This window comes from Nannospalax galili, unplaced genomic scaffold (assembly GCF_000622305.1).
Source record: "Nannospalax galili isolate Female #2095 unplaced genomic scaffold, S.galili_v1.0 scaffold417, whole genome shotgun sequence".
Classification (NCBI taxonomy): Eukaryota; Metazoa; Chordata; class Mammalia; order Rodentia; family Spalacidae; genus Nannospalax; species Nannospalax galili.
Window position 1 is genome coordinate 404,738 of NW_008340785.1, and position 20,768 is coordinate 425,505.

Below are 20,768 nucleotides of genomic sequence, written 5' to 3' on the forward strand. Positions count from 1 at the left end.
GAGCCTTTGTTTTCATTTCAAACTGATCACCCACTGGCTCATTCAGACTCACTGAGATTCTAAGCATGCACCACAATGATATCTACTGGGAAACGCCACCTTTGCTTTGGATAGAAGTCAAATATCCTCATGAGGCATGGATAGTAAATGCCCTGAAGTTATCAGCTTTAAAGTCTTTGAGGATCAGCAAGGAAGGTGGTATCCTTACTAAAGTTCTCTTGCTGCAAAGCAACTCCAAGTTAGAACCTTCACAATCAGGATATCAATGCAAGCAAAAGGACAGCATTCTACCCCAGCCATATCCTGCCAAACATTTCTCTTAGTACCCTGTTCTCCCAGATGTTGTCTGAGTAGTGGGTAGAATGCTCTGACTTTTTCTTTGCCTATGGCAAATTCACTTTTTATTCAACTGATAGAGTATTCCTCCAAACCCAGAATATATAAGAAATCATGAGGAATTTGTATCTGATTACCATAGATTTGTTCTCAAATTTTAAAGGCTCAAAGTTACAAGGAGAAAGTGTATGTGTTTTGTCATCTTTGTTGTTTTAAGTTAAAGTGTTACTTTTCTGAAGAATTAGACAAAGTAATGCTCTCTCAAATTCAGAAGTCTACTGGCACAACTTGAAGTCAGATATGATTTCTAACCAAATTGTACTTTTGTCTGCCATGTTATCTTGACACTTTTCATACACATAGGCCTATATGATAATCCCAGCAGTACTCCGGAGATAAGAATTTAGTGGGATTGTTGAGAAGGAAATATTTGTTTAGATGGCTTTCATCTAAACATCATATCATGTGGCTTCTATGTAATTTTTCTTGTCCTGAAGGATCCTCTAAAAGCACTCTCTGGTAAGGTTAAGAACATGAATAGGTGTTCCTCCAAAAACGGCTGCATGGTAATAACCTCCCCCCCAAATTGATATTTGATTCTACTCATCAATTTGCCTGGGCCGTGGGGTGCCAGGTTAAGCCTTATTTCAGGGTGTGTTGGTAAGGATGTTGGCTTCCTTATCTCAGACCTGCAGACTTGGACTGTGTCACACTGCTGGGTATCCAGATTGCTGATTAACACAGAACAGAATTTTCCCACCTTCTGTATTGCATGAGCTGGTCTTTGATAATCTTTCTTGTTCTCCCTCTCTTATTCTCTCTCTCTCTCTCTCTCTCTCTCTCTCTCTCTCTCTCTCTCTCTTTCTCTCTCTCTCTCTCTCTCTCTCTCTCTCTCTCTCTCTCTCTCTCTCTCCCTCCCTCCCTTTTCTTTCAGGCTGACATCTGGCTATTTTTTCAAATGGACTTGGGATTTTGTTTTTACTCAGATACAGTAAGAAAGTAGATCAAAGGATGATTGATATTAAAAAGACAGCCTGTCATTTGCGGTTGACAAGGGGAGGGGCACACTGTGCCATGTGAGGTCACACACAAAAGCCAAAGCTGACCACGAGAAAGAGCTACAAAAATCAGGTTTCACTGTGATTTTAATGAGAATGGAACAGGGAGGCAGGCAAGCAGTTGAACGTGTATAGGACTTGATAGCAGGAACGTCTTTGCAGGCTGGGAGCTGTATGAGTGATCCCGAGATGCCTGGGGTGACTAGGGAAAGGGAACTGTTGTCTTGGGTAGCACTGGGGTGACTTGGGAAAGGGGAATGCTGGTTCCTCTGTGAGTTAATGGAAGAAACTGGGTTCTATGAGCTCTGAGTTGTTAGGGTTGCCAATGAGAGCATGCTTCTGTATAAGCCATTTTCTATTCCCAAGAACTGATTAAGCCTGGTGAGGGGTTGTCCCTCCCCTTTCAGTGACTCCTGAGATGCCAAGGTATCTTGACATACAAAATACAGGGAAAAAAACAGGTAACATGTACTTATTTTTTACATCATTGTAACTGGAAGTTATTTCTAGGCCACAGCATTTTCCTATAGCAGCTCCCCTTCCCCACGATGTATACCACTACCTTCTAGAAGAGTCTTGTTAGTTAGCCCTCAACTCTTTCACTATGCATGGCTTCCATTCTTACAGCTTAGTTATGACAGATGAAATGTTAGTACAATCAACTGGGATGTGCATTTTATATAGACTGATACAAAGTTAATTTAAAAACATTAAATCTCTAAAACCCAAATAGATTTAAACAATTATTATTTTCAGTGTATATAATCGGTCAAAGCTACTGGACATTTTCAGAATTTTGTAAGAGCTGTGACCAATGGATTTAAAGAGCAAATATTCTCTCAAATTAAAAGGGATAAATTTAGAACACTTAACATATGGGCCAGGATCACATTAGATACACCGACTTTCTTTTCAGTCTAATTTAGTTTTTAATATCAACCAGAACAACTGAAGTATCTGGCAAAGAGAGGATTAGTACCTGGTGACTTTAAAAGATCAGATATTCCAAAACTAAAACAAGGCAGTACAAGATATAGTTTTCTTGGGGCTGGAGAGGTGGTTTAACAGTTAAAAGCACTTGATACTCTTGCAGAGGACCTGGGTTTGGTTCCCAACACCCACGTGGTGGCACACAACTGTCTGAAACTCCAGTTCCAGAGGATCTAATGCCCTCTTCTGACCTCTGAGGGCACCAGGCAAGCACATTGTGTACATACATCCATGCAAGCCACTCACACAAATAAAATAAAAAATCTTTTAAAAAGATAGTTTTCTTGACCATTATCTTAAGCATATTAAGAGATTTCTGCTATTCCAGGAAGTAAACTCTTTTTTTTTTTTGGTTCTTGCAACAATTAACAATAACTTATTTTTAAAAGTTGAGAATACATTCAGATGTTAAATTTAATATAATACTGGAGCAAGCAGCTTTCTTTTGAGGTTTTGATTATTGTATTCTGTTTTCTTCTGTCACGGTCTGTAGTTCTTCCCTTCATCTCTTACTCTAGCACTGAGGGTAAATTTTGTGCAGAAAACTTTCACTTAACTATTTTGCCATGCTGTTGAGATACTGTATTCCATGTCCAGTCAATTTTCTTATCTAATACTTGATTGAAACCAGTGCTTCAAGAATAGTAGGAGGGGCAGGATGATATGATTTGGGAAAAGTCTATAGTGCTACTAATGGTGTGAGCCATGCACTGGCTTGTGACTCAGTATCCACCAGCTACAGCAGTAAACCCTTCCTTCCTTCCTTCCTCCCTCCCTCCTTCCCTCCCTTCCTGCTTTCCCTTCCCTCCCCCCTTCCCCTCCCTCTCTCCCTCTCTCCCACCTTCCTGTCTGCCTTCCTGCTTTCCCTCCCTTCATTCCCTCCCTCCCTCCCTTCCCATCGTGTGTGTGTGTGTGTGTGTGTGTGTGTGTGTGTGTGTGTAAAGACTTTCTGGTGAAGGATTTGCATTTTGATGCTTATTCCATACCTCATAGGGACAGATTTGTAACAAAGATTTGACAACTGGCACTTTGAGTTTCACTCATCTAAGGCACACACAAAAAGAAATTTCCAAGTCTCATGCTGAATATTAGATATAGGATTACATTTAATATTCTTTTTTTTTAAAAACATACAATACAAACACTTGTATTCAACAGTGGCAAGTCATCTCATGGCCATGTTTAGCGCAGTCGTGATTAGCACAGCCTCCAAGCCTTTCTTTTCTGAATCCAAAAAGGTGAGCACATCATCCTCATGCATAGGGCCTTTCAGGTTGTGGATGATGTAGTGGCTGGTGTCATTCATAAACTCTACTCGTACCTGCGTGCACTGTCCCTGGTCCTGCCCAGCATTTTGGTCACCCTGGCCAGCTTGATGGGCTGCACTTGACTCATGTCCATGATGGCGGCAGAAATCTGGCAGAGAGTTTAGGTCCATTATTAATGGTATAGCCCAGGAAGGAAGCTGGAACCTGAAGTAAACATTTTTATGGATCACAATCAATACTCTTAATTTCGAATTCAGGGTCTTATTTATATATAGTGACTCCTAGTGTCTTTTCATATTATGACTGACTTAATGAATAGATTGTTCATCATCCATTGTACTCAGATCCTAAATTGTTTTTAATAAGCCATAGGATATTCTAAAGTTACAGGGCTATGTCTCTTTTACAACTGGAAAATGTGCGGAGAGAAAACGGTGCTGAATAATGTCCTTTATGCTTTTTAGCAATGTGGCCCCAAATGCTCATTTTTCTGTAAGTCAAAGTGATGAATGGTTGCTGGGCTTAGTCATCTGTTTGCAGTGGCAAATTAGTACTAGTTGGGTGCAAAAATCAACAGTTAGCTTACTTTGAACAAGCATCTTTAGTCTTTAGTTATAACTGTAATGAAACAACTAGTGTAGTACAAATTCATTTTGAGCAGTAATTAGGATGCTATCCATCAGTCCATGTACTGAGGAAACAAATGGCACTCTTCAAGTCCTCAAGATTTACTATATAATATTATTCAAGTGGTAGGGAAGAACACATAATGGGAATCATTTTCCCTAATAAATGAAGTTTTACACACACACACACACACACACACATTGCTATGATTTAGATATGAAGTATCCCCCAAAGATTCGTGCAGTGAATAAAGACTTGGTGACCAGCTGATACAGTGTTGGGAAGTGATTACATCATGAGGGTCTGACTCCACTGAAACATGAATCTGTTGATGGAGTCATAATTTGATGGCATTATTGGAAGGTGATAAACACTAGGAGATGGGTTGGTGAGAAGTGGGTCCCTGGAGGTGTGTCTTTGAAGGACATGTCCTGTCACTGGCCTCTCTGTTCTCTCTGTGCTGCACAGGTACCAGGAGGTGAGCGAGTGGCTTTTCTTCATCACACCCTTCTACCATGATAAAAGCAATGGAACCATTCAGCTGTGGACTGAAATCTCTAAAACTGTCAGTCAAAAGTTAATATATCTTGAAGTACATTCCTTAGGTCTTTTGTCACAGACCTGAAAACGAAGAGAGTACAATAAAGTTCACTATATCTGAGTCATGGTCTGTGATAAAAATTCAGTTACAGGTGACTAATTTATATCTAAGATTTTTTGTGTGATATTTTATAGACTTTTACAGTTATAAAGTTTGTTTCATTTAGGCTTTTGTTTTATTATTTATTTATTTATTTATTTACTCTGTGTGTGTGTGTGTGTGTGTGTGTGTGTGTGCACGCATGTGTCTGTATGTCTGTGTTTGCAGGCTATCTTTGTTGCACATGTAGTGGTCAGAGGACAACTTGTGGGAGTTGACTTTCTTCTTCCATCATATAGGTCCTGGGAATTGAACTCAGGTTAGGTGGTAGGTTTCTTTATCCACTGAATCATCTCACCAGCCCCTCGAAGATAATTTTCGACAGGAATTATAAAAAACTAACCTGTTCTTTTTGAAAAAATTACATTTATCTTATTAGTGGTGTGTGTGTGTGTGTGTGTGTGTGTGTGTGTATGAACACATGTGTGTTAGAGTGTGTGAAGGCCAAAAGACAACTTGTGAGAGTTGGTTCTCTCTTTTCACTGTGTAGGTTCTGGAACTGAAACTCAGGTCATTGGGTTTGACTGCAAAGCCCTCTACCCCCTTCATGGATCTCAGTAGCCCACAAAAAACTAATCTTTAAGTGTTTCCTTCCCTCAATATGTCTCCTTGCCTGTCCTCTATTTTTCTCTCTGTTTCTTACTCTCTGCCTCATACTTAATATAAGTTAATAAAAAGAATCAGGACCACTGGTTTGATTTTTCCAATTAAAATTTTTATTTTTCTTATTTTCATTTCAAATATTGCCCTGTGATTGATCTTACAATTGGAGTCACTAACAGAAGATGGATTGAGCAAGAGTATATGGCTAACTCAAGAATAGGAATTTGAGTGCCATGGTCTTTATTACTTACTTAGCTTAATGCTTTATTTCAGAACTTAGAGGAAAGGCAGTCAGGAGATGCCATCATTTATCTTAGACTGATGAGCTCTTTAATGATGAGACTAAAGACCATGGTTTCGAGGCCAGGGTTCTTTTATTGAACTCAAATGAATTACAGGCGGTTGTTAGCTGCCATGTGAATGCTGTGATTCAAACCTGGCTCTTTTCCAAGAGCAGCCAGTGCTCTTAACCACTGAGCTATCTCTCCAGCCCCAAGAATGCTATATTTTAAAGACTTATTTTTTATTTATGCATATGAATTTATGTATTCTGTATGGGAATGTGCACATGCATGTGGGTGCCCAAGGAGGCCAGAAGAAGGTATCATATTTCCTGGAATTACATGTAGTTGTGAGCTGCCCAATGTCCTTGCTGGGAACTGAACTTGGGTCCTTTGCAAGAGCAGTATGAACTCGACTGCTAAGCCATCTCTCGAGGCCCAAAGTGCTAATTTTTACCTCACACTCAACAAATCATACCACTTTAGTACTTTCAAAGGTTAATTCTGTATGCAGAATTCCATTTATAGTATAATTCATATCAGAACAGTAATCCTCTTGGGCTCGACTCTGAGACCATTAATAAAAGGATAAATTATTTCCCTTTACTATTTTTCATTATTTAAAATTATTTACTATGATTAGTCTGTGTGTGTGTGTGTGTGTGTGTGTGTGTGTGTGTTGCAAGTGTGTATGCATGTGTCCATGCACGTCACAGTGAAGATCAGACAATTTTCAGCAGTTGGAGCTCTTCTTCCACAGTGGGATCCGGGTATTTGAACTCAGGTCTCTAGGCTTGTGTGGCAAGTACTTTTACCCACTGAGCTATCTCCCTGAGCCTACTCTTATGCTTTTTGAGACCAGAATAAATTGTCGTTTTTGTAATCCTTGCAGTGGGGTTGTCACCTGTCACAATAGTCTCAGTACTTGGGGACTGGAGGCAAGAATATCAGGAGCTTGAGATCAGCTGGGAGTATATAATGAGACCTTTCTCAAACAAAACAAAAAAGACAAAGACATAAAAAATCCTTATTTATTAAAAAATGCTCTATAGAAAAAAATGCATGAATCAGTTCTTTGTCATTCATAAAACAAATGACAAAATCTTTATCCATTTATAAATTAAAGAGATTAAGAATATATAAGGAAAGAGTAACAAAAATATATGTTAACAACAGTAGGAAATGCAATTCAGTTAGTTTAGAGAGAACTCTAATAATAAATCAGTTTATTTACAGTTGGTAGGGTAAGTCTGGATCCAGGATAAATGAAATATTTTATACTGTAAGTATATAATAGCAAAACATATGAATATACTTAGGCAAAAACATCAGCCTGGGCATACTTTTCTTTTTTTGAAATCTTACATATTTAGTTATTTTTATCTATGATTTCTCTTGAACCAAAAAAGAAGAGCTCTCATCATAAATGTTAAATGCTAAGATGCCCTTGAGGTAGTTTTAATCCTCAGAAAATTTCTTAAGTAGACTTTTTTTATGGTAGAGTGTTGGGAAGTGGGGAAAGAACAAAGAGAGCCCAAGAGAGAGGAGAATCAGGACAATTTTCCTGCAAAAATGCAAATAATTTTTGATAGAAAACTTTGTAGCTGCTATGCAATCAAGCCAAGAAATTCAATACAAAACTTCAGCCTCAATAAACTTCACACAGTTCACGCTAAATTCCCCTAATTGCCAATGAATAAATAGTATACTTGCACACAGAAAATTAGAAAGGTCATACGAAATCACACAGGCTCATGCTGTTCTGCAAATCCATTGCGCCTTGTGTCTCTGTCTTGTTGTGTCTGAGCTGCAATCTTTTGAACTTTACTCAACTTTACCACCTGCCAGTTATTCGATTCTAATCAATAGAAGCAAATATTCATGGGGTCTGACCTTCTACACACTGGAAGAAGGCTGGAAGGGCAAGAGATTTCAGAGTTGAAGTGGAATGGAGACCTCATCTTGTAAATCCTGGGAATAAATGCTAATTTAAAAAAAATTTAACTGAGGAATGGAATGAATTATAACAAAGAGATTGTCTTTTAGTTTGAAAAATTGTTATAGACATGGAAATCATCCATAAATTCAAGCTTTTATAACTGCTATCCATGAAGAGTAGATGTAAGCCTGTTCTTATAAACAGTAAGGTTTCTTTTAGAAAAACGAGCAAGGGGATGTCTTCCTAGAATTCTAGAGCTTAAAAAAGACATATGGAAAAATCACACTGGTTTCTTTCTTTCTTTCTTTCTTTCTTTCTTTCTTTCTTTCTTTCTTTCTTTCTTTCTTTCTTTCTTTCTTTCTTTCTTTCTTTCTTTCTTTCTTTCTTTCTTTCTTTCTTTCTTTCTTTCTTTTTTCGTCTTTGAAAGTCCACTTCTCTTTTATCCAAAATTCCTGAAAATAAATGCTCAAGGAAACATCTTTCTTGGTGCCTCTTTACCATACAATCTTGAGAACATGTATGCAGTTGATACAGTCACAGTGAAAGGAACATTTGACATCTGTGACAAAGGGAAAGAGAGACAGAAAGACAGAAGGCCTAAGGGACCTGGCTGGCAGAGGGTGAGGTTTGCCCTTGAGGCCATCATTCTTCTTCAGTCCCCCACCTTCTTCTCTTCACCTCATAGGAGTTCCCTTCTCTTTTCACTCATGGCAAAACTGGCTTCCAGGAGCTGGAGACATAGCTCAGTTAATAGCACCTACTAGTCTTGCAGAGGACCTGAGTTTGGTTTCTAACACTCATGTCTGGTAGCTCACAACTGCTGGTAACCCAGAGGATTTGATGCCCTCTTCTGGGCTCCCTGGGGACCTACATTTATGTGCACATACCCATGTACATAAGCATGTAGTTAAAAACAAAACATAAATCTTTAAAAAAATTTAGCTTTTAGAGAAATCAAGATTTTGAAGAAATAAATTCTTTAAAAAAGTTATTATTGTGTGGTGCATGATGGTGTGGGGCACACACATGTTACCACATGCTTGTAGAAGTTAGAGGACAACTTAGTGGAGTGGATTTGCTCCTCCTACCTTTATGGATATTTCAGGGATTGAACTCAGATCCTCACGTTTTAAGGAAAATTCTTTTTCCTGCTGAGCCATCTCACTAACCCAAGAAACATAGTCTTTTTGCATTTGTGAAATTCTGTAACAAAAGTCATAAACTGTACAGAATTGGAGCATTTAAAGCATTGAACACCTTTCTTTTGGTTCTTTGTTGAATCTTCTAGTAGAAAAAAATACACACCGGGAAATGGTCTAAGAATATGTGTGATAGTTGCAATCCTTTTCATTATTTAGATTTAAATAAATTATCCCTTGTGTTGGGTTATGTTTCTTAAAAGATGTAATAGGTTTGGAGGACAGCTATTCTTTTTCTCTCAGATATTTGTGATTGCATTAGTACCTTTAATGCCTGGTTTCTAGCATAGTATATTCATTTTATGGAGCTGTGCACTCTGTGTTGATTTAAGTAATTTTTGAGAGTAACTTCATATAGGAACAAAAAGTTCCTAACCACACACTAAAAGCACAGGCAATGAAGCATAAAAACCATAAATATGGAGGATGACATAATTTCAAATGTGTTTATATCTTAGGGGAGAATGCAAGATGTAGAAGGGTTTGGAAAGATGTTGTTTGGAAAGGTGAGCCAGTGAGCTTGACAGTGGATTGTAGAAAGAATTAGGTCTGCTAAACTTCAGCAATATTTTGATTCCATGGTCACTCAGTGTAGTGATTGATAGCCTACTTATAGCTTGCAAGAATATGCTATTGGCACAGACTGTATTTATTAATAAACAAGCAAAATTTATGCATTGAAAGTGATAGGCACTTTCAATTCTTACCAGCTTTTAGAATTATTACGTGGAATAAGTTTTTAATATTTATTATCATGACTGTGAAGTGGACCCTAAATTGATTAATAGCCAAACTTTTGCAAAACTTTGGCAGGATATTCTTTTGATGATAAACCTTTCATTAACTCTACAGAGATGACAGCTGTACCATAATTCTTTAAGCAGATCAGAAATATATTTTGCTATGCAACAAAAGGTTGAAGATTGAAAGCTCATTTTAATAGGCTATTCCTTTAACCTTGTTTCTCTCAAAAATTGATATTAAAATGCAGTATACCTTTTTTCTTCGACTCCAGATATTAATTATTTTGACAAGCAATAGGGAAATGCCAAGAGTATGTGAGCTGAGAAAAACCAAAGCAATGATGTTTCCAAAGATGCACCTGACAGCTCTTAAGGGGTCTGAAGAAATGAAAGCAGAATTATAAAGAAGATTTCAAGTGTTTTAGAAATAAACTCAGGCAGCTTACAGTTGCAAAGTTCATTAAGTTTATACTGAACTTCTATCCTTTCTGAATGTGAAGTAACTCTCTTTTATCCCATACAACTTAAATTCAATAAACATATTAAAATAGTATGACTATATATTATGGTAAAGTACATTAATTATGGTAATTATGGGTTTATATAATTAGACTTAGTCTTATCATTGGAATCACCATGGCCTGATCTCTAGTCTACAGCATTTTTGCTGGAATGATGAAACTTTAGGCTTGGAGAGTATAGTATTACTCCATCAACATAACTTTTTCTTTGCAAACCCTGTTGGTTTGCATGACAGAGTTTACATTAGTATTTTGTATCATTTTATATCCATTTTATATATTCCTATATAAAACAACTGTAGCTAATTTATTAACTGAAATAAATAAATAGACCACAATATAAAACTACAAAGACATTGAAAAGCTCCTGGGAATTCCTGAAGATTTCACTTAATAATATAGTGAGAATTTTTTTTAACCTATCCTGGGAATTCCTGAAGATTTCACTTAATAATATGGTGAGATTTTTTTTAACATATCTCCATTTCATTGTGATTACAGGAACACCTATCACCATTACAATCACTGCAAAGATTTCTGAATTACATTGATATAAAACAGCCTGTCTTATCCTCCTTGGGATGTCCAGGATAGATCCAGCACACTGTACACTGGGACTTGAAGAAGAAAAAGAGGAAAGAAGAAAAAGAAGGAAGTCCTATCAGACATGCTCATCCTATTTTCCTATGGGATATTTTCAGGTTCCAGAAGTTCTTTCCTTAGAGGTGGATTAGACTGCTCACAAAAGACACTGACTAGGAGGAGGAAGCAAGGGCCGGAGGGAACCCAAACCAAAAGGGTGCTTTTCACCAGTAATACCACTCTCATTGCAACTGCATCCTCCTGTGGTGTTTTCTGGGGTGTCCACTGGGGTAAGATCAGTGTGCTGCTCTTCCTGCCCCCAAGGCTCCACTTCAGAGGTGAAAGCTTACCTCTCATTTTCTTAATGTATTTTAAATAACTGTGGGCCTAAGTAACTCAGGATAAACCGATTTTCTTGTTTAGTCAGACAAAATTTCACCAATTCTGGGAAACTTAGGACTTTTTGTCTCCTTGTATCATGCACTAAGTTAAAATTACCATTAGTTAATTTTCTGAGAAGTGAATTCCAATCCAAGATATGATCAATGTGAATATCAGTTTTCCTGTCTCTGGAATGACCAAATCTCTCCCTTTTAAGGAAATAATTTAACATTTGCATGCAATGATTTTTTTTTGTATTAGTAATATCAATTAAAATATCAAAAATACAGCTGGACATGGAGTTTCATGACTGTGATCTCAGCACTTTGGAGACTGGGGATCACTCTAAGTTAGAAGCCAGTTTAGATTATACAGTGAATATGAGGCCAGCATGAGCCATAGGAGAAACTCCATCTTAAAACAACAATAAGAATGATCTGCCAGACTTGGTGGCATACACCTTTAGTCCCAGCACTCAGGAGGCAAAGCCAGACAGATCTCTGTGAGTTCAAGGCCAGCCTGGTCTACATAGTGAGTTCCAGGACAGCTGGGGCTACAGGGTGTTGGGTAGGTGGCCTCTGAAAAGCTAGACCTGAACAGGGGTGGGTCTAGAGACCTAAGCTGAGAGATAAAAACCTATGAGAATTCATGCCTTTGCAAGTCACCCCCTCCTGGATGTCATAAACTATGCAAAACCCAAATAGAAGCCATTCTGTTGGTTTTGTCAGCCCTGGGACCTCAGAGGGGCACAGGCGTATGGGTCTCCCAAGAAGATGGAAGGGAAAATTTAATGCAACACAGGGAGAACCTGTCTCAAAAAGACCGAAACAAACAAACCAACAAAAAATGGCGTGGTTGCATATTTTAAAATGTGTTTTATGTGTATGAGTGTTTTGCTTACATGTATGTAAGTGCACCATGTGTGTGCAATGTCTTAGAGGCCAGAAGAAGGCATTGGATCCCTTGGAACTGAAGTTGATGCAGTTAACCTTAGGTGGGTGCAGGGAACTGAACTGGGTCCTTTGCAAGAGCAGCCAGTACTCTTAACTGGTGGGCCATCTCTCCAGCTCCTGGTTACAATTTGTTTTCTTGAACAGTTTAACTACAATACATTTATAGCAAGTTGTAGAATTTCCTACTGTTATTTAAAAGACCATAAATGATTAACAGTAACAGAAAGCGATTAATATCTTCTATAAAGTTAAACCCTGAAAAAGATTTAGATAAGAATGATTATCATAAAATTAAAAATGAACAGATATTTACTGGATGAAGAAGGAGAAAATCTTGCTGAGTATTTACATTCACCAGAAAGAATAGGCTGGGAATGGCTTGGTAATTCAGAAAGGATTCTTTATAGTTTAATGCCAGTAATACTGAAGGAAGACTTCTTTCCCCTCTGGCCAAAAGTCAGAATATTTCTACTTCTCCTGTTTATTATAATGCTTAACAAAATATTAATTTAAATTACCATGGACATAAGTTAGTAATACACGTCTTATTGCCCAGTTGACTTTTTATTTGTAGAGACTTTCTTTTTTTCTGGAAGAGAACTCTAATTTAAATTTTTTTTTCATATGATCATTAAGTCACTCATCCTACAAACATTTGGTAAGGATTCATTATGCACCATGGCTTATGGGCAAGGTCCTAAGTTTTCAAGTTTCAAATTAGAGAGGGCAAGAGAATAAATATATAATTGTAGCTAGAGGATAATATGTTCTCTGGCTATAAAAATTAGTGGTGACAGCATTCTCTGAAGAGGTCAGGAGTCTACATAGAAAAGGTGTCTAATATGAATTTTGATGGCTAAGGTTAGTGGGAGACATGGTGGGGAAGACATTTCTGGTAGAGGGAAAATACAGAAATATGAAATATCATGTTACTGAGGAAAATTGAGGTTGGGCTAGAACTGCAGGTAGAGGATGAGATGGGCCATTTGAGAGGCAAACTGTGACCAGACCACGATGCACATGATGCAATACTGCTTAGGCAGCAATCTAGAACAGATGAAAGCCATAGTTGAGTTTTAAGCATGGGACACATTTGAATTTAGAAGTATTCCTCAGCTGGTGTTTTGAAAAATACATTGAAGGGAAAAGAAAGTGAATTACATTTAGTTTGAGGTAAATACTATAACAGGAAAGAAATAATGAGAGTTTAAATGAGGCCAACAACAGTGAGAAAGGAAGATTAACTACAGAAGGTTTCAGGACCAATTGCAGTTGAAAAATGAAGCAGAGGGAAAGTTAGGATGAATTCCTTGCTTGTTTGGAATATTTAAAATCTGTAGCATTACCCAGTTAGAAAATAGAGTGTGGGAAGCTGTAGGAAGAAAAAGTCAAATTTGACTTGGACATGCTGAGCCTGAGATAAGGTATGCCTGTCGCACAGATTGTCATGGAAGCTTTGAGCTTAGGAGAGCAACCCAGGAGTCGATACAGATTTGGTAGTTGTCAGCATATAGGCATTAGCAAAAATTGTGTTGATACCTTTCAAGAAGATTTAGAAAGATGAAAATAGAGTATGATTTATGAGGCGAGGCCCTGTGTTTGGCTTCCTTTTCATCATATATCCAGAATAGAGCTTACCACCAGGTACTTGATGAACTTTTAATATGTGCTTATTCTAGGAGCAAGCCGTTGAGGAGAAGCCAGCAAGGGAGTCATGGGGAGCAGCAAGAGGGGAGGAGCTGCAGTTAGAAACAAAGCCTGGTGCCATGGAAACCCAGTGTGAAGAGTTCTAAGAAAACACGTGTCAGCATTGGCTAATGCTACATTGTAAAGGGGTCAAACAACACAAACGTGTAAAACTAGAACATATACTATTTCTTTACATATAAATTCAAATACATGAATTCCATTTTTACTTACATTTAATAAAATATTGGTAGTTTAACAAATGTCTGATTATGCTTTTGGTAGATAGATTTCTTTTTGCTTAGCCTCAAATTTTCTTTGCAACCCTCCATAGTACATATTTATCAGAATCAACAAATGTGCCCCCAATGAAAATGTCAAGAAGCATAATGATGTTGTGTTGAATGTATTTTAAATTATATAATCAATAAGAATATATATCAATGTAAAAGCAAATCTGGAGCCCCAATGTAAAAACAAATGTTTTCTTTTTTTACTGTGTTACAACCTTGTGAACCAGGTAAAGTATGATTAAGAAATGGAACAGAGGTAGACAGTGGCTGCGTTTGCGGTGGCTGCAAGGCGGGAGAAGCAGAGGCTGCGGCGGCTGGCCTGGCTGAGGCCCCAGCTGCTGGACAGGCAGCAGCGCAGTGGTTTGTTGGGTAAATGGAAAATTGATGATAAGCCTGTACAAACTGATAAATGGGATGGGTCTGCTGTGAAAAACTCTTTGGATTATTCCGCCAAAAAGGTACTCCTGGAAAAGTACAAGTATGTGGAGAATTTTGGTCTGACAGTGGCCTCACCATCTCTACTTCTCCTATTTCTTTGCCATAGTGGCTTTGATTTGGGATTACATGCACCCCTTTCCAGAGTCCAAGCCAGGTTTGTCTTTGTGTATTATATCGTATTTTGTGATGATGAGGATTCTGACCATTTATACCTCGTATAAGGAGAAGAGCATCTTTCTTGTGACCCACAGAAAAGATCCTACAGGGATGGATCCTGATGATATTTGGCAACTATTCTCCAGTCTCAACAGGTTTGATGACAAGTACACCCTGAAGTTGACCTTCATCAATGGGAGAACAAAGCAGCAGCGGGAAGCCGAGTTCACCAAACCCACTGCTAAGCTTTTGACCACAGCGGGACATTGGTCATGGATGCATATGAACCTGAAATATCCAGACTCCATGACAGTCTAGCACAGAAAGAAAAATAAAATAGCCCATTCTAAAAGCAGCTCTCTGTCTGCTGGATCATGCTGAATTACTGGTGGGTAGGGGGAAGAAACAAAAAACTTAAACTGGGTAAAGAATGAAATGCTAAAAATGTCCCTGTTTTTCCCTGAAAATTTAGTCCATTCTGGATAAATAGGATTTCCTAGCACACAAATGAGAAGTTGGAGCTCTGGTGTCTAGCTGTTGCTTCTGGGTCTTCTGATTGTGTTTTTTATTTGCTTTTGGAGATGCGATTTTGCTAAAAGCCATACAGACTTTTCCCTTTGTATTTACTAGACTTTGTATAGCATAGCTTTGTGCCATGCAGCATTTGAACACTCGGCTCTTAAGAACTGTCAGCCTCGCTGGGCACATTAGTGAATGCCTAAAATCCCAGCTCTTGAGAGGCTGAGGAAGGAGGATTATGAGTCTGAGGCCATCCTGAGCCACATAGCAAGACCTTGTCTTGAAGGGGTGGTTGTTTATTTTTCCTGACTTTGTGTTAATCCTTGCTTCAATAACTATTGCCTTGAATTCAGGATACAACTTCTTGTGTATGACAGCTTTCCTTCACACACTGTTTTTGTGGGTGTGTGTATACACACACACACACAAACACATATCTGACTTGGAGAGAATTATTTTGAAAAAGGCAAAACAGCTTTTTAATTTGTTTAAAACAGACCTTCTGCCTGTTACATTTTGTTGCTCTTAACCAATTAAAGCCAGTGGCATTTTTAGTTTTATATTATCTGTTTTCCACTAATATGCTCCTGTTGATTTGTTTATGCCCTTTATTAATTGCTATTTTCTAAATTTTTTTCAATAAAAGAAAAGATATGAAAAAAAAGAAATGGAACAATAATGCTAAAAATCCTTAGCAATGATAACTCCTGACTAAATTTACTTAAGGTTTTGTTCAGTGAAATAAGGACGCTAATTCTGTAGGACAGAGTTAATTTATTCATGTGCTCATCCAACAAATCTGCACACCTACAATGTGTTAAACACTGCTCTGTATGATGGGGCTCAGCAGTAAATAAATTAGATATAGCTCTTTCTCTTTTGGATCTTGAAGTCAAGAGTGATATGAAATTCATATAATTAAATGAAAGTTAACTAATTGAGATTGAAGTAACCCACTGTCAACCAAACAGTGGATACTGAAAGATATAAAAATAGAACCCTGGCCCTCCGTTGCATGAGGGAACTTCATTGAGACTTGAGGTATTCATTCTTGTCTTCTTTGCCCCTTCTTCTATATTCTGTGAGCCTTAGGTGTAGAGGTTGCATTGTAGATGTGCCACTTAGACTTGGGCAATTCACAGACGTGTGTCTGTGACCAGTTATGGTACTCTGTAATAGTCTCTGTTGTAAAAGAAGCTTCTTTTATGAGTGTGACTAGGTTATTTGTCTGTAAATATAAGGATACATATCTTACACTTAGTAAAAAGAAATTACATTAGTCTACAGAGAGATGTGACAGTTTGGGGGTTTTCTTTAAGACTTATGACCTCTCTAGTCATGTGTATTTGCTTATGCTTACAGTACCACACATGCGTTTCCTCCCATTAAGTGGGGTTTTAGTCCAATTGGGTAGCTGTTGATTGCCCCCCAAGATAAAATTGCCATTACTGCACCAGCGTTGTATGCTGTGCAGGTCATTGATGTGATTATTTGGTCTTGAAGCTGGTGTTGGACTATCAATTGATATTCTCCTCTAGCACCTTGCATAGTGCCTTCCAAAGCTATATGCAAGACTAGCTGAGAGTAGGCTTCAGGAAAAGTGGCTTCCAGGTCAGTTTCAGCTCCATTGCTCCAAATCCTTTGTCTGAAGTGTGTTCTGTCTTCAGCAGAAGGGTCTTACCTTGAAGTTCTGGGAAGCAACCAAGAGCTGTGGCAACAGCCTGTGCAATTTTGGGAGTTGTTTGGACCACCCTGGCCAACAACTCAAAGGAAGGTTTCTCTTGTCTGGCACTGTTTCTTGTCATGTAGCCTTTAGCTGTACACATGGACTCATTTAGAGATATTATATGTGTAATTTATCAGGGTCTCAAATGATCAAAATGTAGAGACTAAGAGTCTGCAGAATCCTGGTCCTAGGTCAGGACTCCTATATTAAACTACACCCACCCAGGGCTCAGGGACCATTGGGGAAAAGGGAGCAGAAAGATTGTAAGAGTCAGGGAGGAGGTGCATGACCATATGGAAATAGAGTCCTCTAAGCTCCTGGGACCATGCTCATATGAACCTACAGCAATGGTGTCAGCATGTACAGGACGCATGCAAACTCAAACACAAAAAACCCAGCATAGAACTAGGGAAACGAACAGCTGACTCCAATCTTAGCTGAAGAAATATTGGCAACTGATTACTGCTGGGTAAGAAAGAGCTGATCTTCCTAAAACAAGAGACTAGATAGGCTGACTAAACCTCAGTAAATGAACTTGCACTGAGAGATATCTGGTGATACTAACTTGACACAATAGGCCTTAAGACAAATAACAGAATGTATAAACTCCAGTGGGGGAGCTATGGGAGGGTGCCAGTGGGGAAGGGGGTATAAAGATGATGAAGACTGATTGATATATTCTGTATGAAATATATAAAATTCAATAAAAGGGATAGAAAATAGGGCATTTTATTATATAATGGGACAAACATTTCTTATATGATTTCACAACACTAAAATACATTCCAGTAGACACACAATCATTAGCTTGATGAATTAGGAGTGAACAAGACTGGAGAGATGTGTTCATAGCATTACAGAAGTCTTTCCAGATTGATGAAACAGCATATGTACCTGAAAGCAGGAGTGAACCAACCCTCAGGAGAAATGGAACGCTGAAGGCTTAGGAGGAGTTAGAGAAAAGTGATCCATCGGAAATTGGAGCAATGGCACAGAGAGTCTTAAGACCATATTCAGAGTTTAGTCATCATTCTTATATGAAAGCTGATATATAATTTTTAAACAGATGGGTCACATAAAGTGCTGTGGATTCTTTTAAGCTTCTTCTTTAGTGTTTAAAAAGTGAAACAAAAGCTAGGAAAATAAATAACATACAAAGAAAGAAACTATTTTATTTAGGATTTTGCATTTAAGATCGTTAGCAGCTTACTAATATGAAAAATGGAAATAATGTTAACTCCTTTTAAGGAGGACTAAATATGTAAAGTGTTTAACATAGCCTCCCGTACATTACAGAATCTTAAATGGTATGTTCCTGCCTTGGCAGGAAACAGAGGCTTTCCAAGACTATGACTTTCTGTTATGAGAACACCCTCGAGTCAACTATTAAGGAGGGAAATGTAATATTATAAAAAAGACATTTTAATTGCTATTGGCTCTTTGAGGTGGCTAGAGTACCCAGCCAGGTACATTGACTGAACAGGGATAAATCTGGGAGATAATCGTTTTGTTGTGTGGACTAAGATCTTCACCCAGTGTGTGGATAGTTGTTACTAACTGAAAATACCCCAGATAGGCACAGTGTGTTAAACTCCACCAGTAACTCTGAACACTCTGTTTCACCAGGGTAAACTACTTGAATTCAAAGCATCATAGTGTAAATTTCTAGTATTTTATATCTTGTAGTCCTTGGTTGCTTCAAAATTATATAGATAAAGCAGTTTTGGCAATTAACAATTTTAAGATTTTTTATGATTCAAAAAATAATGTAGCCCAAATGCACATCACACATTAAAATCTATGGTTTTTCTTTTGATTGAAAATGCACTAAAAGGAGACTATTACTTAATGTATTTAGTAGTGATGGTGTTTGGGAGTGAATAAAGCTGACTTCCTGTGAGCTTTCAAGTGACAGTACAAAAAACAGCATAGACCATCTTCTTACCTTCTTTTCTTTGTAAAAGATTAATCTTATTATTTTAATTCTGTGTATGTGTATATCTTTGTGTGGGCATGTATACATGAGTGCAGGTGCCCATGCAAGGCAGAGTCATTGGATCCTCCTGGGATTGGAGTTAGAGGCTCTATGAGCCACCTGATGTGGATGCTAAGAACTAAAATCAGGTCCTCTAAGTGAGCAGCATGTGTACTTAAAAGCTGAGCCATCCCAGCACTTGGGAAGCAGAGGCAGGTGGATCTTTGTGAGTTTGAGGCCAGCCTGGTCTACAAAGAGAGTTCCAGGACAGCTGGGGCTACAGGGAGACTACAGGGTGCTAGGAACTGAACTTGGGTCTTCTTAAGGAAAAGCAAGTGTTTGTAGCCACTGAGTCATCTCTCTAGACCAAGAGATAGTTTGCTAAGATAGCTGAACATCTGTTAAACCAAGTTATTTCCTAGGAAAATAAAGCAATGAAAACAGCATCTATGAGTATTCATTGTTATTTGTTTCAGAGTACAGAATTCTATTTTCGAACAGGCAGTTGTAGGAAACACTCATGGCTGGGTAGTCATCTCTGCTGGAAATTAATCAAAACATGGTCATTAGAGCTCACATTTTGATTATAAGCATCTCAGAAAAAATGTCCCTTTCTGTTGTTTTCCAGGCTGTGAGCTGTTGATGTTTTTGTTTTGCTTATTACCTTGTTCTAACACAGACATATCATGCAGCCCTTAGGACTGACCCTGATATTTGAGTTAATTGGAATTGAACCCAATGGAAATTGCAAAGTTTTCCCACACTATGGGGCTTTTGTACTTTGGAAATCTGAAAAGTAGTTTAAAGAAATAGCTGTAAAGGAAAAGAATGTCACCATCTTAGAGATGTGACTCAGAAAGGTGGTCACCTAAGGGACACACATTTTTGCAAGATGGTTAAAATAGCTTAGATCCAAATGATTTTCATTTTAGCTCATCAAACTGTAGTCTATCAAAAGGAGGAGAGATTTTATTTTATAGACAGTTATATAGTCAGTTTTATTAAGACTTTTCAGCAGTGGAATAATGGAGCAGAAAAGCAAGTTGGAAGACAGCAAGTGACAAATCTATTGATTTCTGTCTCAGTGGATTGACTAGAAACATAAGAATTCAGACATTTGCCAAAAATAACTGGGTCTTCAAACAACTGGATGCAGAGAAATAAATCAAAGGAAATTTATTTCTCACGGGGACTATCCAATATATGCATATGTATTACATGTGTCCTTACCTACAAGAAAATCTGTGACAGTGTTAACTAGTCATGAGCCATGAAGTTGTGAGCATGGAGTCTTACAGACAGCCCAAGTCCTGTTGCCTATGTGCAGTCTGCCAGTTGACTATTAAACTTTACCCAGTGTTTGATGTAAAAATCTCAATTAAAGAAGGAACCCAAAATGTCCTAATCCCAGGGCAACAAAATGTCTTAACTGACAGATTAATGAGATCAAGCATGGGACTTCGAGCAGTCTCAAAAAGGAGTTAGATATGAGGTGGCCAAGAAGACTGCAGCTGTGTCTTGGAAGTGTATCACCTGATGGTCAGAATGGCCCCCTGTGCTCCTTTTGAGGCTGCAGAGTGCTTCCTCCCCTTCTATCAGAAACTAAGGCACCAGAACATTTTCCCGTATATATGCACTGGTAACCTCAAAAGGCCTTATTATAATATCATTTGTATGTGTCTTATCATTTATATGTCCCTTAAGAACCTCTATTAAAGATCACTGGAAGAAATACCTTAAAAGGGAGATTTGGCCCACCATGATTTGAGAGGGAAAAAGGATTACCTTACCTGA

At 38.1% G+C, this 20,768-nt stretch overlaps 1 pseudogene across 1 annotated transcript; it reads left to right on the top strand.

Moving 5' to 3' along the window:
- Positions 1 to 14,394: 14,394 nt before the first annotated feature.
- LOC103736308 lies at positions 14,395 to 15,089 on the top strand (annotated as a pseudogene). Its single transcript, XR_001872501.1, has one exon. The product of XR_001872501.1 is annotated as a signal peptidase complex subunit 2 pseudogene (transcript).
- Positions 15,090 to 20,768: the final 5,679 nt, after the last annotated feature.